The sequence below is a fragment of the Thermobia domestica genome, chromosome 4, assembly GCF_964235325.1.
Source record: "Thermobia domestica chromosome 4, izTheDome1.hap1.1, whole genome shotgun sequence".
In the NCBI taxonomy this organism is placed as follows: Eukaryota; Metazoa; Arthropoda; class Insecta; order Zygentoma; family Lepismatidae; genus Thermobia; species Thermobia domestica.
Window position 1 is genome coordinate 172,071,429 of NC_137457.1, and position 21,729 is coordinate 172,093,157.

A 21,729-nucleotide genomic window follows, 5' to 3' on the forward strand; every position below is an offset into this window, starting at 1 on the left:
AGATATATTTAGTGTATGAAGCCCAAAATTCATAGCGTCAACATAGCAGCAATTCAAAGTTCGAAACTTAGGTCTAATTCTTATTAACAGTGATTTTTATTGGCGTAGTTCGTTTAATGCGATGCAAATGATACCCATTTAAGCTAATTTGCAAGCATAATGTGCTCAGTTTTAATTTATGGCAGTTAAATCACACTTCAAATGCTAAAGTAATGTTAATATACCTACTTCCTTAGAAGAAGGTAGCAGAGAATTTTTCAAGAAATAGTTTAACTTACATTGTGTGTGTTTTTAACGAAGGAGAACGTAAGTAAATGCATAATTTTGCAGCTTGTTTTTCGGTGATTGGTGCTGTCATCTTCTGAACTATAATGCTAGGATATAGGGTGAAAGTTTTGACAAGACTGAAATTGGATGTAAGCTGCAGCAACTCTATTCGAACTTTTCTTACAAACTAAGTATTTTTATTAAAAAAATGTTATATAACACTGGTTAAAATTGACACACTCATGAGTTAAAACATTACAAACTATTTTAATGTACAGCATGGAATTACTAGACTTAAATTATTATAAACATTGTGTTTATGTATTCACATTAAATATATTGTGTACAGCAAATGGATACTTAATAAGAATTAATTAATTATTACTGTAATTATTCTCAATAAATGTACCGGATTTTATGTATTGTCTTTTAAACTTTCGTTCTTTATTTGGCTTTTGATTTGTTACGCAATCATAAGTAATGTAGGATGGTGGAACTTAAGTAATTTTGAGGTTAAACTGTTTAATTTCTCTATTATATACGATAACGGAAGAGTATAATCGATTGTATATCACATTAAATATTTACATGATATAAAATCTGTTATCTCCCCCATCTATCATATATAAATCTATCCACCAGTGAACCCATTACGAGGACATGAGCCACTCATGTGTTGACACCCGGGGTGTCTTTCTTGTGCTCCGTCATTTATTGTACGCACTATTATAGCTGGTTTAGTCTTGTGTAAAACATACAACGAAGAGGAAAATGAAGACACTCCGCCTGTGAACATCTGAATGGTCCACGTCGCCCATGTGTTGAGAGTCACGGTGCAATAAAATGGATTCGTGATGCTATGATCTCGTCTTATAATGATTATTTATAAGAAAAACTCATTATTTACACGTGTTTGTAAGTTCTGTATATTATAATAATTTTTCAAGAATTTTGTACTAATGTATTTTTAGGAATTCCATTATAAATACCTTTCACAAAATGCATGTGATTTGTTCCGATTGTTATTGTTTCTCCATATATTTCAATGAATATTAGCATAGATATATAAAGTGCCAAGATGACTTATTTTTTCTGCACTTATACAGTACGGTATCCCTCGTGTTGTCGTCTTGTAATATTAAGGAATCGCGGGTACATCGCAAAATATTTAGAGAATATTTTCTGTACATGACAGAAAATATTCAGAGAATATAAGTTAGGCATATCAGAAACATTCTCAAATTAGTTTTATTGATGTTTTCAACAATAGAAACACTTAAGGAAATATGAAACTGGTTTCAGATATGGAATCGTGCTAACAAAGAAAATATTTACGATTCATTTTTCAAATAGCAAAGTATATGCTTTTTCATTTGTTGTTGTATATAGTTTCAGAATGTAAAATATTATCTAACATTTTCTGGTATTCGCGGAGAAATATTTAACATACTTTATGAATGCTTCCCGTCATTACCACGATAATACCTACACTATAAAATAGATTTCTTTCTTCATCCTGTAAGTTAAAATACTTTAATTTATATCTACAAATTTATTTGATGCTGGAAGTTTCTGTGTATTCTAACCCGGATCCAACATACACAACTTTCTACCACCCCGTAAATTTTATAAATGAAATCCAGATATTTTCTCACAAGATTTGAAAAAATGTTCAATATGCATTTCCTTCAGTTTTGAACAAAGGAATGTATTTCAAACTTTAGGTGTTATTGTGGTAATGACGAAAAAAATATTCCGAACGAATTTAAAATATTTCTCTGTGAAAACCAAAAAGTGTTAAAAAAATATTTAAGTACTTCTGAAACTACATACAATAAAAAATCCAAAACACATCAATTGCTATTTGAAAATTGAATTGAAAATATTTTCTTTCATGTCAAAAATTCATATCTTAAACTAGTTTCATATTTTCTAAACATTTTCTACTGTTACAAAACACCAAGGAAACTAATTAGAAAATGCTTTTGATATGTCTACCTTATATACCTTGAATATTTTCTGTCATGTGCAGGAAATATTCTCTAAATGTTTTGTCATATACCGAAAATATTCTCTAAATTACAAAATGGTATACAACTTTCTCTGACGTCTAAATTAATATCTTCAAAACAGCAAACAGAAAAAAAATAAACATAAATGTGCTTTTATATATACCGACAATTGTAAAAACGAATGGTAAGACATAACGATTAATAAGTGTTTCAGTCCTCTATACTTAGATTTTGCTGTAATCCAAATGATAACAAAAATATTTTATACTGTTTATCTTTCAAGTAGTAATTGTTAACTTTCAAAAAATATTTATATTTATATTAGATAAAAAAATCATCCATCTTGTGTGAAGACGGGAAGGAGTTTAATATGCTAATGGTTTTGCCTCTTTGTTTGGCTAGGCTTATCCATTGTGTCAAAAATAACCACTTCTAGGATCTCCTGGTTTGTTAATTATTTTGATCCTAATTTCTTTAAACTGGCTTCTTTGCTAAAAACACCCATTTGTGGCAAACGCAATAAATATGTGATCTTCTTTAAGTTTTGAATGCTTAGAATGTTTCCGCACACAGGCTGTCTCTGCTGCACTTCCCGCTTCTTCACTAGTTGACATTAAGTAAGATGGGGCAAAAGTGTCTACACATGTTACATCGCATACTAGACACTGGTCCCTTTCCGAAGGTGTCAAATTAATTCCATCTGGCCGCTTATTATCATTCCTATACATTCCTGGTGGCTTTAAATATTTTCTGTGATGTACAGAAAATAATCTCTAAATATTTTCTGTGACGTATAGAAAATAATCACTAAATATTTTCTGTGATGTACAGAAAATAATCACTAATTTGTTTTTATTTACAGAAAATATTTTGGTTATGTATGGAAAAACATTTTGAAACTATTATTTTATAGAACAATAATCTTTGATAAAAATGAATTAGAAATCAGAAAACGTTTCAACTAATGTACGCAATACATTTGAAAAAATATTTAGAAAAATATTTATTTCATCTTCATTAATTATTTTGTGTTATTGGTAAATAATTTTAAAATTTTCCGTGAGAAAATTTTTTAAAAAATCCGTTAACATTGTGTGTATTGTGAGAATATTTTCAGTATTATTTGGAAATGTTTTCAACAACATGTGGAATATATTTCCTTTAGTGAAAAAGGATACATTTTCTGAAGGAAAATGATGGTACATTTTAAAAAGGTTTTCAAAATATTTCATTGCTCTGTGGACACTAATGTCTTTGATATATAAATATTCGAAAGGAAACAAAATATCATGAATATAATTTTTACTTAAATTTATACGTTCTCTTTCGTATCACACTATATGAAATAAATAACTTTTATCTTGTGTCATACCTTCACGGTCCAACTATTTGTGTTATTCACGATGGAAAATACTGGGATAAATATTACGCAATATTTCGCTTTAAATCTTAGAAGTATACATCTTATAACCGTTAAATTATATATATATTTCAATGAGTACATGCTGTATCATCTAGAACTATATAAAACAACTAATTAAATGCAACCATGATTCCTCTTAAATTACACCTGGCGAAGATAAATGAAACATATGAACACAAATGATAAATCCAGTTCTAAAAAGTTAATAGTAAGCGGAATTTCATTTCGGTATCGACAAATAAAGTGTAACGTACTGCTGAAGAGCCAGCTTACGGTCTTAACTACACAAGCAATTCATTAAAGTTAACTTTCCACTGTTTTAAATAATGTTAATTAAAATACTTAATATTGTATTTTTTATGATTGTTTGCTTAAAGGCTAATACTTACGGTGGCACACATCTGTAAAAAGTAGGAAATTGCATCAAACAAGTTTATCGTTAGTACACACACATGCACTATATATATGTATATATATATATATATGTGTGTGAGTGTGTGTTTGTGTGTGTGTGTGTGTGTGAGAGAGAGAGAGAGAGAGAGAGAGAGAGATTATGATACAAAGTAACATATTTAGTTGTTAACAAGGGTGAAGGAATAAACTAATAGAATATGGAATACTTAGGTGCCAAGAAAATAATCAGCGAAATATATATGCGATACATTTGTGATGTATAGTTGGCGACAATGCATCTGAATAATAGTAAGGGCCATCCATGTTGTAGCACCAAACTTGTTTCAAAAAAAAATAAAATAATATGAATTGCCAAAACACTGGAATGAAACATAGTATGAGATAAATAACCCCATAGTACCACCAAACTTCTGATGAACATAACGATGTCTTTATTTATAAATAGAAAAAAGAAAACACTAATAGCTAAGCAAATACGTTTTATGATGGATAGAGTCAAGCATGACATTTTCAATTTTTCAGTTTCTTTTTATATAATTACTAAAATTACAAAATATGACAAAAAGTAGTTTTAGAGCGTCCTAGGCTCCCGGGCTTCATGTTTTTACTGTTAACAGTACACTTCTACATAACGTAATTACTATTACATTGCATTGCTGGTTCCTAAAAATCGCAGTCTTACAACGGTTTCTTTAAGTTTCATTGCGAGACAGTCTGAGAGGTAAATTCCCCAATTTGAGGGGACTTGGTGGGAACAGAGATACTTTTTCTACGAGTGCAAATGGGAAAGGAATTTTATTTAAATATACGTGTATAAAAAACTCAATATGCTGTTATAATTAAGGAAACTGAATATAGGAAAGTTAATAATAAAATACTAATAGATACAGGATTTTCCAAATTTTCCTTTACTTTTTAGTTTCAGCCTTCTTTCCTATAAAGTGGAAAGAAAAAAATTCATGATCATCCTAATCGATCTAGTCAACCAAACCTAACGGACGGGGTGTGGATAATAAGAATATCGCCGAGGCATCTCTGTTAAACCTAAGAAATGTTGAGGAAAGAATGTATGAACAATTAATGTTTTCTTCAGCATAATTAATTAACTTAAAACGATAAGGTTTCATCTGTTATTCCCTATCTCGTTACGCCTAAGGTTCCCTTTCATAGTCAGATCTGATTAACACTTGCGTGAACTCATAGCTTATTATAGTGGTGGTAAATTAATGTTAAAAGATATTTTCTTTTTGTTTTTGTAATTAACACTAACTATTTTGAAGAACGTGCCATTACTGAAAATTCAAATACAGAACAGGATTTTAAATGAAGACTGAAAAAGTATTTCTTCCGCTGTAACATGTTTTTGATGTGAGTCAAGCTGGCCCGCATAAATTGCAAATACGAATGAAAACGGTATCAACAATTTGTACCTAATATGTATCAATTCGTACCACCAAAATTAGAAATTGTACCTCTACCAATTTTGACAAATTTTAAGTTTTGATGGCGGTCCAGCATAATTTATTTTTCTTTCCAATTCGAAATGGTACCAAAAATGTGTACCCAATATGTACTAATTTGTACCACCAAAATTAGAATTTATTCCCTTATCACTTTTCACAGATTTGAACTTTTGATGGCGGGACAGCTCGCCGTCAAGCTGGCCCTTACAATTTACTCTTCTTTCCAATTGGAATCAAGATGGTAGCAAAATTTTTCTCTAATTATGTACCAATTTGTATTACCAAAATTATAATTTTTACCCCTACCAATTTTGACAAATTTTAATTTTTGATAGCGGGCCAACTTGAAGTCAAGCTGGCCCTCCCAATTTATATTTCTTTCCAATTCGAATCAAAATGGTACCAAAAACTTGTACCCAATATGTACCAATTTGTACCACCAAAATTAGAATTTCTACCGGTACCATTTCCGAAAAAATGACCTTTAATGGCGGTCCAGCGTGATGTTTTCTAGGCGAGGCGGCTTCACTATTTTTCTTTCTAATTCGAACCAAAATTAGAAATTGTACCCCTAACACTTTCGGAAAATTAATAGTTTTGATGGCTGCCCTGGTTGATGTTAAGCTGACCTTCACAACTTATTTTCTATCCATTGCAATAAAATCCGCACCAAAAATTTGTACTCAATATGTACTAATTTTTAACACCAAAATTAAAATGTCTACCAATACTAATTTCGAGAAATTTGAATGTTTATTGTCGGGTAAAGCTGACCTCCACAACTTATTTTCCATCTCAATTCGAATAAAAATATCACCAAAAATTTGTACCCAATATGCACCAATTTGTACAACAAAAATTAGAACTTGTACCTCCACCAATACCCAGAAATTTGATTTTTTTTTGGTGAACCATGCTTCCTGCCGAACTTACTTTTTTCTAGTTTGAATCAAAACGGTTCTAAAATTTGCAGTCAATATATACTAATATGAACAACCAGAATTAGAATTTGTACCCCCACAATTTCGACAAATTTGAACTTTTCGTGGCGGGTCGAGATATCCCGCACAACTTATTTTTCATTCCAATTAGAATCAAAACATTACCAAAAATTTATACCCAATATGCACCAATTTTTACAGTCAGAATTTGTTCCTCCACTAATTTCCAGAAATTTGAATTTTTAATGGCGGGTCAAGCCTGCCTTTTCTTATTTTTCTTTCCGATTCGAATCAAAACGGTACCAGAAATTTGTAACTAATATATACCAATTTGTAGCACCAATATTAGAAGTTTAACCGCACCAATTTTGAGAAATATGAATATTTTATGGTAGATGAAGCTGGCTGACGAAAGTATTCTTTCGGGAGTGCCAGAAAGAATAAAGGAAACCATTACAATTTTTTCCGGAATCAGTAGAGTAAATAGGCAACATTGGGTTTTGTACAACTTGGTTGGGGGAGAGACGATCAAATATCTACAAGTGCTGAGGACCCAAACATCTTTTATGGGCGGATGGTTCCTTTTCCCAACCGTCTCTGACTATATGACTCGTTCAGAAGATCAATTTGCTGTGACGTCGTTGCAAACCACTCATATCTCCGTTTTAATAACAGTCTAAATTCTAACTTTGCTTATAGAAATTGTTACAAGCTCAGTCTTTATCAATAATGAGCAACAGAGAAAAACTGTTGAATGGAACCAGTCAAACATTCGTTTGCATAGTGCTGACTTAAATAAAAAATATGATTTTGCTGACTACCTTGACAGCAAATAGATTCACATATTTAAGTAAACTAGTCAAAAGTTATTGAATTGGTGCAGATACAATTTCCCGCTTCTTGTTACAAATTGTATAAACATTTTTGGACAATGTTCATATTAATTCTAAACAAGACCTTGAGGTGGAGGATTTGACTTGGTGACAAGTTTCGTGCTTATTGAATAACAATCTCTAATCCGTATTCGTACATAATTTTGCTGAAGCAATTTCTATGCAAATTTTTCGTGCCGCTTTTACGAAATCAAGGGATATATGGTTATGATGCTCGTTCGATTTGAATGCAAAAAAAAAAAAAAAGTTTCGTCTGCCCGCCCAGACGTAAATTCAATTTTTAGAAACTGGTGGGGATACAGATTTTAATTTTGATCGTACAAATTGGTACATATTTGGTGCAAATTCTTTGTAATATTTAAATTCCAATTTGTAAAAGAAATGTCAAATATTGACATCAAGTTAGCCCGTACAATAGAAGCCCAAATTTCGCTAAATTGTTGCAGGATATAAATTTCATTTTGGTGCTACAAATTGCTACATATTGGGTACACATTTTTGGTACCTTTTTAATTCGAATTGAAAATAAAAGTAACTTGTGAGAGCCAATTGAAATCAAGCTAGCCCGCCATTAAAAATTCAAATTTCTCGAAATTGTTGGGGTAGAAATTCTAATCTTGTGGTAACAATGGGTACATACTGGGTGCAAATTGTTGGTACCTTTTGATTCGTAATATAAAGAAGAAAAAGTTGCAGGGACCACCTTAACGTTCATTTGGGCTGCCATCAAAAATTCAAATTCCTAGGAATTAGTGGGGGGCACAGGTTCTAATATTGATGGTAAAAATTGGAACATATTACGTACAAAGTTTTTATTTTGAATTGAAAAGAAAGATAAATTGTGAGGGTCAGCTTGACGTCAAGCTGCCCACAATCGCAAGTTCTAATTTTCTGAAGGGATTTAATGATATAGAATTTAGATTTCTTAGCTTTCGGCATGTAAAGCCATTTATCCCTTATCGTTTTGAGAGATGACATTCCTAGGTGATCACACTATCCGGAAACAGGGAAGGAAGAAAGTATTTTGGAAGGAAGGGGCCCTAGACCTATAAGTTAGGTATCACTACGGCATTTGATTGGTTTAAATGAGGAAAACCCAGGAAAACCTCATTCAGGTTGGCTGGCCTAAAAAAGCGTTTAACACTTTTCCGACTGAGTACTCCCACCGGGAATCGAACCCGATACCGCTCAAACCGAAGACGAAAGCGTTAGCGACTGCCCTACGCGGGGCCACTAATTTTCTGAAATTCGTAGGGGTACAAATTCTAATTTTTGTATTGGCGAGGGAGACCCGGGTTCGATTCCCGGCGGGAGCTTATGTGGTTCGGATTCCACGTCAATGAGTAGGTTCACGTCTCACATAGCCTCGCTGCTGAAAGGGACACTAAACTGAAATTCAACTCTAATTTTGGTGTTACAAATCCGTATATATTCGGTACAAATTTTTAGTATTGTCTTGGTTTGAATTGGAATGAAACATAAATTGTGTGGGCCAACTTAACACCAAGCTGGCGCGCCGTCAAAAACTCTGATTTTCTTGAATTGGTAAGGATAGAAATTTTAATTTTGGTGGTAAAAATTATACATATCAAGTACAAATTTTTGATACCGTCTTGGTTCGAATTGAAAATAAAATAAATATTGCGGGCCAGATTTACGTCATGCTGGCCCGCCATTAAAAGTTAGATGTTTCGAAATTGGTAGGGGTACCAATTCTAATTTTCGTTGTACAAACTGGTACATATTGGGTACAGATTTTTGGTACTGTTTTGGTTCGAATTGAAAAGAAAAATAAATTGAGCGGGCCACCTTGACGCCATGCTGGCCGCCATAAAATTCGATTTTTCCGAAAGTGGTAGGAGTAAAAATGCTAATTTTGGTGATACAAATTGGTACATATTGGGTACAGATTTTTGGTACCATTTTGGTTTGCATTTGAAACTTGTGTGGGCCAGTTGGCGGACATTATTTTTTTCATCCTCTTGATAACGAGTAATGTAGTTTCCATGTGTCAAAGAAAAAGCAAAGTAATAACTGAAACGAAATACATTCCAACATGTAAAATATAACAATTATCTGTTTTCTTTTTCTCTTAATTTTAAATCTAGAGGAGCAAATGTACTTATTTCCTGTGATACAATATTCATAGACTCATATTGTTATAGTATTACCTAGGCCTTATGAATCACTAATGTTGTATGTTGTTAACAAGGGATTTTTTTAAGGGGAAGGAATTTGAGAATATTACTAATTAATACTTGTTGACAAAAGAGGAGGAATTAACATTAATCGCGTGTGTTACCATTTTGAAAGAGAAGGAATGGCTTTTCCCTACTTCGGTTCTTATAAAAAATTTAAATATAAGTTAATCAAAAACAATTACATTTGTTATAACACATCAAATATAGTATGTTAAACATATAATTAACAATCACTTTGTTGAGTTCATTGTTGAGTTATAGTGTGCCTTTTAAGAAGTATCTCTAAAAACCTTCCTGAAATGAAGTGGGCCCTTTCCATTAGTAATATTAGAGTGACACGGAGTTGTTTACGATGATCTACTCACAAATTTGGTGAAAACGATTTCCAAATTGGCTCAGTAGTTGAGGAGGTTAAAATAAAAACGATGATCCTTCTTGATATTGACTGAAGTGAAATTATTAAATTGTGTTACATTCTCATTTTATTTAATAAGTGCTTTTGATCTATTTCTAAGATGTAGGTGACAGCACCAGTTGAGAGACTATCAATAATATTCCTGATTGCATTAACTTTAAAATTTTAACAATAACTGATTATCAATTTCGGTATTTCGGTTGATATCAACAATGGCAAACATGTCATTGTTTATTGTTATTTAAAATTTAAAATCAACTTTATTTCTAAAAATACATTTACTTAAATATAAAAATACAAAATGACCTAATGGAATCATAAAGTGTTCCGTCGGTTGAATCAGCCGAATAAGTTGAATCTACTATCCCTAGGAATGATTCAGCTGCCAACGTTAGCAGGACTAGTAATGGCCATTCATCTACTACTACTAAATCTACGGATCTGTTACCATGTTATCACTGTCGAAAATTCCTGAGGATTAGCAATACACATAAGTACAAAGCATCAGGGTATAAATGGGGAAGAAGATTGTTGTCGTATCGATAATAATAGCTAACCTGATTATAAAACTATAAGTACTAACATCTCTAACCTCATTGAAGGCATACAGAATTTGATTTTGTTTAACTTCGGCAAAATATTAATATAGTTAAGGTCCTCAACTCATATATTAAGGCCTAGGCCTCGAGGTGCTCGGACTGCAGTTGCTGATAAACTTGCCTATGTTGCTCCACATAACCACTTCAAACGACGAAAATGATTGAACCAACTTGTTTCAATTTCCATTAGTTGTACTAACTGCTCCCAAAAGTCAGTATATGTAAAAAAAAATGCCTCCTGGGTAAGACAAAGAGTTCGTCTTTGGTGTGATGTAGATATTGACGCCTTAATCAGCCATCTAACAAAGATAAGGATTTCTCTTCTAAAACAGACTGTTTCCAATCTTAAGATTGTAGAAAACATCCGTGAAGCAGTCCGTCTGCAAACCTCAGATGGTAGTGTTTCCCCCCGCGCTCAAACATTTCTGTGTTTGAGACGCTATTGGAGAAGCATCCAGCCCCCCGAGACTTCCTGATGACCCAAACAGCCGTCAAGGAGTTACGATTAATTAAGTTAAGATAGCTATTAATTCCTTTTCATCTGGTGGCTCGGGATGTATCTATGGTCTTTGGCTTTCGATTCTCAAAGATCTCCTAATCTGTCAAGTATTTGAATCGAAGGGAATGCTCGTAATACCATTGTGCGATCTGTTTAATTTAATTATTTCAGGAAAAAAAATCATTTGGTAGTTCGGCCATTATTTTTCTGAGCCAAACATGATGTTCTTAAGAAGAAGTGTGGTGGAATTAAACCTATCATCGTTGGTAATATCTGGCGCAGAATATCATCCAAAATTGTATGCTTCGCAAGTCGGGAGCATTTTAAGAACTCTTTGTCTCCCCATCAACGTGGTGTTTGTATTTCTAACGGAGGCGAAGAAACAGTACATGAAACCCGGGTCTATTTTTCCTCAATTCACGATGCTCCTAAGTGTATCCCAAAGCTGGATTTTCGAAAAGCATTTAACGATCTTCGCCGGGACTCCATACAGACTACAGTGTTTAATAAATCTCCTTCAATCTATCGATAAGTTTCCCAATGTTACGCTCAACCCAGTGATCTATTCTTAGGTTAAGACACTATTTCATCGCAGAGACGAGTACAACAAGGCGATACCCTGGACCCAGCACTATTTCCTATAACCATTCATTCCTTTGTGAATTCAATCAACACTGAATTAAACATCTGATATTTGGATGATGGGACTATCGCTGATGAACATGAAGTAGTTCTTTCAACTCTAGCACAAATAAATAAGAACACATCTGCACTTGGCCTACATTTGACATTTCAAACTGTGAAATTGGATTTCTAGTATCAGATGAAGCCACGTTCGACCTATTATAAATAAAATGAAGAAACTGCCTCAGGAATACTTCCCCTAACTAACCAGAACAATTTTAATCTTGGTGCCGCTCTCACAAAGGAAGAATTTATCAATGTCCTCTTAAGCAAAATATCGGTGTTAGAATATTTTTCTCTCGTCTCGCCTCGATTTCTGTCCATGCAGCTTTCTTTCTCCTACGTGCCTCTTTGTCAATTCCTCGTTTAAAGTACTTCTTACGATGTTTTCCATGTTGCAATGAAACTCCTCTACGGGAGAAATATGATTTTTCCTTAAAATTGGTATGGAGTCAATTTTCAATTGCTCCTTAAGCGACTAATCTTGGATTAAAGCATCCTTACCTACGAGATTAGGGCGTCTTGGTTTTCCACGTTCCGTGGATAAGGTGAATCCTTCCTTTTGTGTGTCCTACTACGGATCCCTTAGTTTAATCGAGGCTTTCTTTCCGAAAAGTTACCATCCAGACACAGATGGCACAGTTGAAGAAATCTCTACAAAATGGAAAAAAATAACAGATGCTAACCTTCCAGAAGTTAGCAAAACAGGCTCTCAGGCATCTTGGTATACATTAATTACAGTTCATTTTCATGAACTGCTCTTACAGTAAGTCTATGCTTGAGAGGATAGAGCCTGGATTATTGCTACCTTATCCTTACATGCTGGATCATGGTTGAATGCAACACCCTTCCCCATAAGGTCTTCATACGAATAATGAAACATTTCGAATCGTTGTCGCCTTAAGATTAGGTTCAGCTATATGTGAGACACATTGCTGTTTACCTTGCGGGAACTAACGTGGCCTGCATGGCCTTTCATGCACGAAAAGCATGGGTAGACATGCTAGACACTCCTCTGTGAATAATATCGTTTTACGAGCCCTTACCACAGATGGAATCCCTTCCATGCCTGAAAATGCAGGATGTTGTCGTTCAGATGGTAAACGATCTAATGGCATGACATTAGTTCCCTGGATTAGACGTAAATAACTAGTATGGGACCTTACATGTTTATATACATTTGCCACACAAGTTTCCCTTCAGCTGTTATGAATGCCGGAGTTGTTACTAGTCATAGAGAGTTAGAAAAGCAAAGGCTATACAACAACCACTTCGGTAATTTTAATTTTGCTCCAATTGCCATCGAGACTAGTGGTGCTTGGGGACCTACAAGCCTTGATTTTATTAAAGAAGTAGGTAGAGGCATTTCTATCGTTTCTGGAGATGTTCGTTCAACACCTTTTGTAATGCAACGCATATCTATTGCTATCCAACGTGGTAATTTGTCGTCGGCTCTTGGCACCTTACCACATGGAAAGGAACTAGATGAGGTTTTTCTTCTCTAACACAAAGGACAACACTGAACATTTATACAACCGGATTGCATACTGCACAAATAACGTCAATATGGTAATTGGGAATTAAATAAATGTAAGATAGTGAAACACATATGCTTTTTTCTGGGAGGCGCAACCGAAGACGGTTAATTTAATGGACATTTACTGCTCTATTGTCTGTATATATATATACTACAATAATAGTAATAACAATTATTTCGAAACCTTATAGAGCTAATTATATGGAACTTCCAGATAATGTTTGATTCTTCCAAATTAATACGTAATACATTTAAGGCGTAAAATTTCCTTAGTTTTCCTAAAAGACGGCTTTCCGGCTAGGCAAAATGAATCTAATCGACATGACAGGGTACATAATTAGAAGTAATATACTACTCATGAAACCTCATCAAAATTTAATTTAAAAGTCGAGATTTTCTAATTGTTCAATCCAGAAACATGTATATCCTACATTTCTGAAGTAAATAAAAAGCAAATGATTATTATAAAAACATTTTTTTCGACAGTAGTAAAATTTGAAATACTAAAAATATCATACATGATCCATATTTTTCTTCTTACATCATAAACTAAATAAATAAGGTTATTATGAAAGGGTTTGTATACTATTAAAAATATTCATATTATTACAATGTCTGTTAAAAACAACAACAGAATTTGTACTTACCGGTACATGCTATAGTAAAACAAGAGACATGTAAATGTAAATAAGCATATTACATGTTATTCAAATAGCTTTAACAGAAAAATTATATTTTATCATAAAAAACAGGAATTAATTTTGAGACATGGAACTTATCTAGCATTAAGATATATGGAAAAGAATTTCGTTTGAAAAATTACGACGAAACAAAGCATAATGGACTCCTTCAATTACAATACTTAAGTGTAATATTTTTTGAAAAAGTGTATAACCATTGGAAAAGTGATTTCTTTCAAGAACATACTATGATAAAAATATTCTAAAAATAAACTGATATTACATGTTTTGCAGTTAATCATGCACGACTTTTCAACACTCGTACAGCACACAAGCCTGTTACGGTGATTCAATATAAGAAACCACTACAGAGTAGTGAAAAATGAAAATATATTCTGTTATACAGTTGAGAGTTGTGTATGCAGTGCTGTTAACAAAGTTAATATTTATAATTGTCTCTTATATATTATAACAGTTTTAGTTTTATACATATATTGCTACAAAGGTTTGTCACTAAGTCCTTAGCGGGACTCAAAATATGGGGTAAGTCGCGAGCGTTTTTCTATTTGTGTGCATAGAGAGAAGAAAGAAAGGAAGAACGAGGCCAAGAGCGACATTAATTGTATTAACAATCGAAAGTCTCCTTGACGCTTTGATTTACCAAACCCCCTGGCTTTGATTTACCAAACCACATAGCTCGGCTAGTGCTTTTAATAAAGTAGGAATTAGCACAGTGACGAGTAAATAAACACGTTCTGCATTTCAACGAAACGTAAAGTAAAATGTATTAATTTATGTACAGGAAACGCATCCTTCCCTGCGTGATGGGGAAACAAATAATAGAAACTAGAAGTCTTCGCCACTATTGGGATATGCGTGAAACTTTCCTGGAAGCTCGTCTAAGCTCGTGGCGTCAACTCGCGACCTGCGTCAGAAACTGGAGGAAATGCATAGGTTTATCAGGCTTTATAAGGGACGAACCTCCACAAGCTAGGGTTCTTTATATTTTATCCGTTGTGTTTACGAGTGAAGATCCGTACCTGCTGCGTTTTTATAATTCAATTATGTAGAAATATTTTATTTGCCTCACTTGGTAACTAGGGTCGGAGTAGATATCCCCCTGTTCATAAGCGTGGGAAAAGTTTGACCGTGGGAACGTTCCCACGGGGCTTAAACCTGTGTAAGTTAATATGTTGCTATGCTAGAATAAGGAAGTATACTCTTGGACGCCTACCAGATGTAAAAATGAAGACAAAACATGCCTTTTTCGTGTTCTTGTCGTGTATTGGCTAATAATTTGAATCCCCAAACCCCCACTCCTCCTGCGAAGAGCGTAAGCGGAACATATGAGCTTGTATAGATCATTCTGTTAGCAGCTGTTGCAAAGGAAGAAACGTCAAAATTTAAAGATGTCATCGTCAATGAATTTATTAGATAAGCTTATAAAGCCATCAAGGGTACCCATTACAAAAATGCGAGATTTGGAGATTGGAGTACCATTTCGTATTGTAAACTGTGAGATAATTACAACTGTATATGGTAGGAAGGCATGTGTGACATTTGAAGGAGGTGAAAAAGTGATTTTACCAGGACGTTGTACTGAAAAATTGGAAGCAGATAATGGTGCATTATCAACGTATTTCCAAAATGGAAATGTCTGTTAAATATATAAAGGAATGAAGATTAATGTATCTGGGTGTAACATGCACGATCTTGAATTTACTACCTGGTATACCCATCGTAAGTGTATGGTGGCATGTACAAACAAGATGAAACATGAATTTTCCTCTTCGCCCCCTCTTCCTCTTCATGCATACACAGTCATCTGTATGCATAGTGTCGTTATTCTGTGTTGGCCAGCGACTGGAGTAACATGTCTTTGAGTGCTTGTGCATCAAATATGGACATCAAAAAAGAGTACTTGTTAAATGTTGAATATGGACATAATTCAATGAAAACCAAGAACCTGTGACCCCATACAGCAGAGGTGAACGCTCTATCACTGAACCACCGTCACCCCCAACCCCCTGACCTAATGGGAAATCTTTAAGTTTTACGTCTCACAATTATGTCGGCTATGCTAATGGAGACGGTGATAATGAGAAATGTATGAAATGTTGGAAAGCAGATAGTGGGAGGAAATTCACGTACACGGTGTTTGTCCCCCACAGAGTTCACTTGATTGGAACAGGATTTTGAACCTATGACCTTCCACGTGCACGGCGTTTGTCCACAACAATTGTCTGTGATCTGGGGGAGTCAGACAAGGGAGCCAAAAAGTTATCAAAATTTGGTGAACTCAATAACACATTATCTAAGGGGTTAAAGTTCGGGGTCTCCAGGGTTGATATCGAGACCCGTAAAAATATTTTAAAATGATCGATATTAGTATCAAATACAAAGTTTTCGGGTCGCTGTGTTCAATGATGATACTCTGAACTCAATAACAGATCATCTAAGGGGATTGAAGTTTGGGGTCTCCAGGTTTGATATCGAGACACGTAAAAATAATTTAAAATGAACGATATTAGTGTCAAATACATAGTTTTCGGGGTCGCTGTGTTCAATGATGATACTCTGAACTCAATAACACATCATCTAAGGGAGGGTTGGACGACTCTTTGATTTGAGTTTCCGTATATGCTGCGGAATAAAAATATCATACTCAGTTAATTGATAGCATTCGTAATAATTCTGACATCATACCATGTTAAAAGAGAGAGACAGAGAGAGAGAGACAGAGAGAGAGAGTTATTTCAGTTTAACGTCCCACAAACATGCTCCATACGTTCTAAAATGGACGATATTAGTGTCAAATACATATTTTTCGTGGTCGCTGAAACTCTGAAAGAATAAGTATAAAATTCACGTAGAGAACGTTTATACATTAGACAACACACTTGAAGCAAACTGCTAACATACATTTGTTTCACTCCCGTGGAATACAAAAAAAGTTACAATTCACTTAAATTACTTAAAAGGTATTCAATTTTTCCCTTGAAATTTCCACTTTTCCATATAACGAATAGAAATTTATTTGTATATATAAATATACTGTTTATATTTATAAGTAATGAGGTACATTCTTTTTTATTTTAGGTTGAATACAAATAAGAGATACGTGTAATCCTTTCCTAATAATTACTTTATATATATATATATATATATATATATATATATATATATATAATCCTTTTTATTTATTTGTATATTCTTTTAAAGCGCTTTTATTTATATTCTATTTGAAATAAGACTTATATATCCACTATTTACATATACATATTGGAAAATTTTTGTTTTGCATTAAGTATATACATCCGGGGAGAAAAATGAAAAACAAGTGTACGCAAGAGCAATTAAAAATGATTACTGCATTTATTAACGACATAGATGAAGAAGAAGAGATTGTAGTAAATAAAGAGACGCAAGTTCTTCTAAAAAATAGATGTTGTAATCAGAATAGAAGATGATCATCATGAAAGGAAGGAAGAAGTAGATGAAATGAAGAAAGGTACACAAAAATAAGAAGAACTCATAGAAAAAGAATAAGAGATGATCATCAATACCAAAGAAGAAAGAGATGCAGCTAGTGAAATTCAAATTGCAGAAGAAAAAGAAGAATATGAAGAACTATTAGATATATTGGGAAGTGCAGGTAATGGAATGACAACAGAAGAAGAAGAAGAGGAAGCATCCGACCGTATTGCTCAAATTAAAAAATGGTTACAAGAAGGAGCAAAAGAAGAAGAAGACATCGAAGAAAGGACAAAAGAAGAAGAAGAAGAAGAATTTCTAAATCTAACGTTCTCCCAAATAATAGGAGAGACTTACAATGAGGAAGAGAATAAGAAGACAGAAGAAGAAGAAGATGAGCTAGAAAATGGATCAATAATTTATTTCCTTATCCTGAAAAAGAAGGACAACAAGAAGTAATATATCCATCAATTATGGAAATATTAGCAGAGGCTAATACAGAACATACAGAAATAGAAATCGATTTAGAGGAAATAGAAAAAAGAATGGACGAGTTGCTATCCGTATTTGAAGCAGAACGAAACTCAAAAGTGCAAGTAGTATTTGGAAATAACAGACGTAATGATGGAAACAATAGATTTCATATAATAGAAGTACGTAGAAGACAATACAGAAGATACAATATGGAGGGTACAATGTTAAGATTCCGTCTATCCCCCGTGCGTGCAGGTGAAAATCCTTTTACTGCAATAGAAACAAGTCTACGAGCTTTAATAGATTATTTGCTACGTAATGTGAACCAGCATGATTACGTAGGAATGACAATCACAAATGAGAGAGAAGGACATCGCCCATTTTGGTTATCGTACAGAGAAGCAAGAAATCTCTCAGCAGAAGTTATGAAGTTATGGAGAAGTTATGAAAAAGCACTGCAAAATAATGCGACTTTCCTTATAAATGAAGATTGCATCGTGAATTTTCATCATGTACGAATGCCGAGAGGACAAGGTGGATTGAAACAACATATTATGAATACCGAGGAATATGCAAAGGCAAAACGTGGTATTGTTACAATTAAGAACAAAGGTACAAGGTGTTTAGCACATGCAATCGTCGTTGCCATTGGATTAAAAAATGCAAGGGAAGAAATCAAGCCGAATACAGAAGATATGTAAATCAATATAAATATATAATTGAAAAAGAAGCAGAAGACCTATGTGAATCTGCTGATGTAGATCTCAGTCATGGAGGTGGAATACCTGAAATTCGTAGATTTCAGGAATACTTATAAAATTACAGTATATAGGGGCTTTTCAGGAAGTGATGTTATGTTTGAAGCACCACCAAGTGATAATGAAAGACACCTTTAAACTTACTCTTCGTAGATAACCATTACAACGTCATTGACAGCGTGTTTTAGCTGTAAGTTTTATTGCGAAAGTTGTCATAAGAAATATGAAAAAAAAAAGCATGAACATTTGAAACGTACAGCTGTATGTTATCGTTGTCATCAGAAGCCACCATGTGACTTTAAAGAAACCCATGTTACTTGCAATGATTGTAATCGAGAATTTTATGGCCAGTCATGCCATGACTATCACAAGTCAGCGCCGTTTCAAAATGGAAAACCTTTATGTTCAACTGTGAAATGTTGTGCGCAGTGTTTGAAAATTTATGTAGTGAAAGAAAAACGTTCTCACGTATGTGGAGAAACTTATTGCAACATTTGCTACGATATAGTACCACCCAATCATGAATGTTACATGAAAGTGAATGAAAGAAGAAAATCAAAAAAGTCAATTAAAAAATTATCATGGAGAAGAAAGCTATGATTGTGTTTTATGATATTGAATGCACACAAGATACGAAAATAGAAGAGGGGGATGCAAACATATATGAGCATACACCTAATGCCTTGGTTAGTCAGCATACATGTTACAGACGTTATGAAGACAACGATATCAAAAATAATTGAATCGTTTGTGGAAAACGAGAAAATATATTTCACGGAGAAAATGCAATAGAAGACTTTCTAAAACATTTTCAACAACGTCGTCCAAACATTAAATCAGTAACATGTGTAGCCCATAATTCTAAGGGCTATGATGCACATTTCATCATTAAGACCATGGTTGAGAAGATGAACTGGACTCCAGAATTAATCATGAATGGAGCGAAAATTCTCTCTCTTAAAATAGGGAACGTAACATTCATTGATTCACTAAGCTTTCTTCCTATGCCCTTAAGTAAATTAATTGGTGCATTTGGTCTTCAATCGTGCAAAAGATATTCCCACACTTTTTCAATCGACGTGAGAACCAAACATATAAAGGTACATTTCCAGACATTAGATATTATGGAGCAGATACCATGAAAGTAGACGAAAGACGCAAATTTCTCAAATGGTATACTGAACATCGAAACGATACCTTTAAAATGAAAGAAGAACTCATCAAATATTGTGTACAGGATGTTGAAGTATTACGCCAAGCATGTATTTCCTTTATGAGTACATTTGAATTTGAAACAAATGTAAATCCTTTACTTGAATGCATTACAATCGCCAGTGCATGTAATTTGGTATACCGTAGAAATTCCTTAAAGGAAAATACGATTGGTATCATACCAAAGAACGGGTATCGATGAAGAGATGTCCAATCAGTTGAAGCAGTACAATGGATAGCTTGGGAAGAAAAATCAAGAAACATACAAATTACCAAGGAAAATACAAATTAGTAAGGAAAAACGAATTGCATCAATAAAAGTAGATGGTCTATGGACAGATCCCAACACAGGAAGAATACACGTGTGTGAATATGAAGGCGATTTCACACATGGATGTATCTACTGTTACCCTAACGACAGAGATAAACCCATCTATAACAATGCTACAGATACCATGGAATTTCGATATGAAGCAACAAAGAAGAAAATTCAAAAATTAAAAGATTTTGCCTGTGAAGTGAATGAAATATGGGGCTGTGAATTTTTAAAAAACAATCGGCAGGAAATGAAGTGATGACGAAGTATGTTAGTACTCATCCGTATACAAAGAAATCACCATTAAATCCCCGTGACGCTTTTTATGAAGGACGTGTGAATGCCATACGTTTGTATCATAAAGCACTAGAATCTGAAGGAGAAACAATTGAATATAAAGATGTTTTTCGTTATACGCATATATCTCTAAGACTAAGAAGTTTCCAATTCGTCATCCTGCTATCTATCTGCCTGGAGATTCAAATATTCTCACCATTGAGGAAGTAGAAGGATTAGTTAAACTAAGTATTCTACCTCCAAAAGATCTCTTACACGCAGAACTGCCTTACAAATCAAATGATAGATTGATGTTTCCACTTTGTCGTACATGTTGTGATGAACTAAACAAGTCATCTTGTAATCATGAAATTTGGGCATATGATGTTGTTCAATATGATGAAGAAACAAAAAGTGGCGGCTTATTTGCAGAGTACATAAACACCTTCCTGAAAGCAAAAACTGAAGCTAGTGGATGGCCATCATTGTGTGAAACATATGAGCTAAAGGAGAAACACATTCAGCAGTTTTATGAAAAGGAAGGAATACTTCTCGATGAAAATAAAATTCAACATAATCCAGCACTTAGGAGATCAGCTAAATTAATGTTAAATTCATTTTGGGGAAAATTTGGACAACGTGAGAACATGGGGCATGTAAGCATTATTAATGATCCAAAAGAATTATATGAGAAATTAACGTCTCATGATATAGACGTTCATCAAATATTTCCAGTAAATGATGATATAATATATGTATATTGGCAATACACAGATGAAGTTCCTGTTTACGTCGTCATAGCCGCATACACAACAGCACAAGCAAGATTAGAATTGCACAAGTATTTAGATCAACTGCAAGAAAGAGTATTGGATTTTTATACAGACTCAGTCATTTATACGCAAAAACCTGATGAAACTACAATCCGAACTGGTGACTTTTTAGGCGATTTTACAAACGAAGTACTCGAGTATGGTAAAGAGGCCTATATATCAGAATACGTCTCGGCTGAACCCAAGAATTATGGATTACGTATTTTTGATCCCAGTACGAAAAAGGAGTTTCAAGTATGCAAGATACGGGGCTTTTCATTAAACTATGAATCTTTAAAATACCTAAATTTTGATGTAATGAAGAAAATGATAGTAGCTAATGAAGAGGATGCGGAAGAAGAAGAAGAATCTCGTCCCA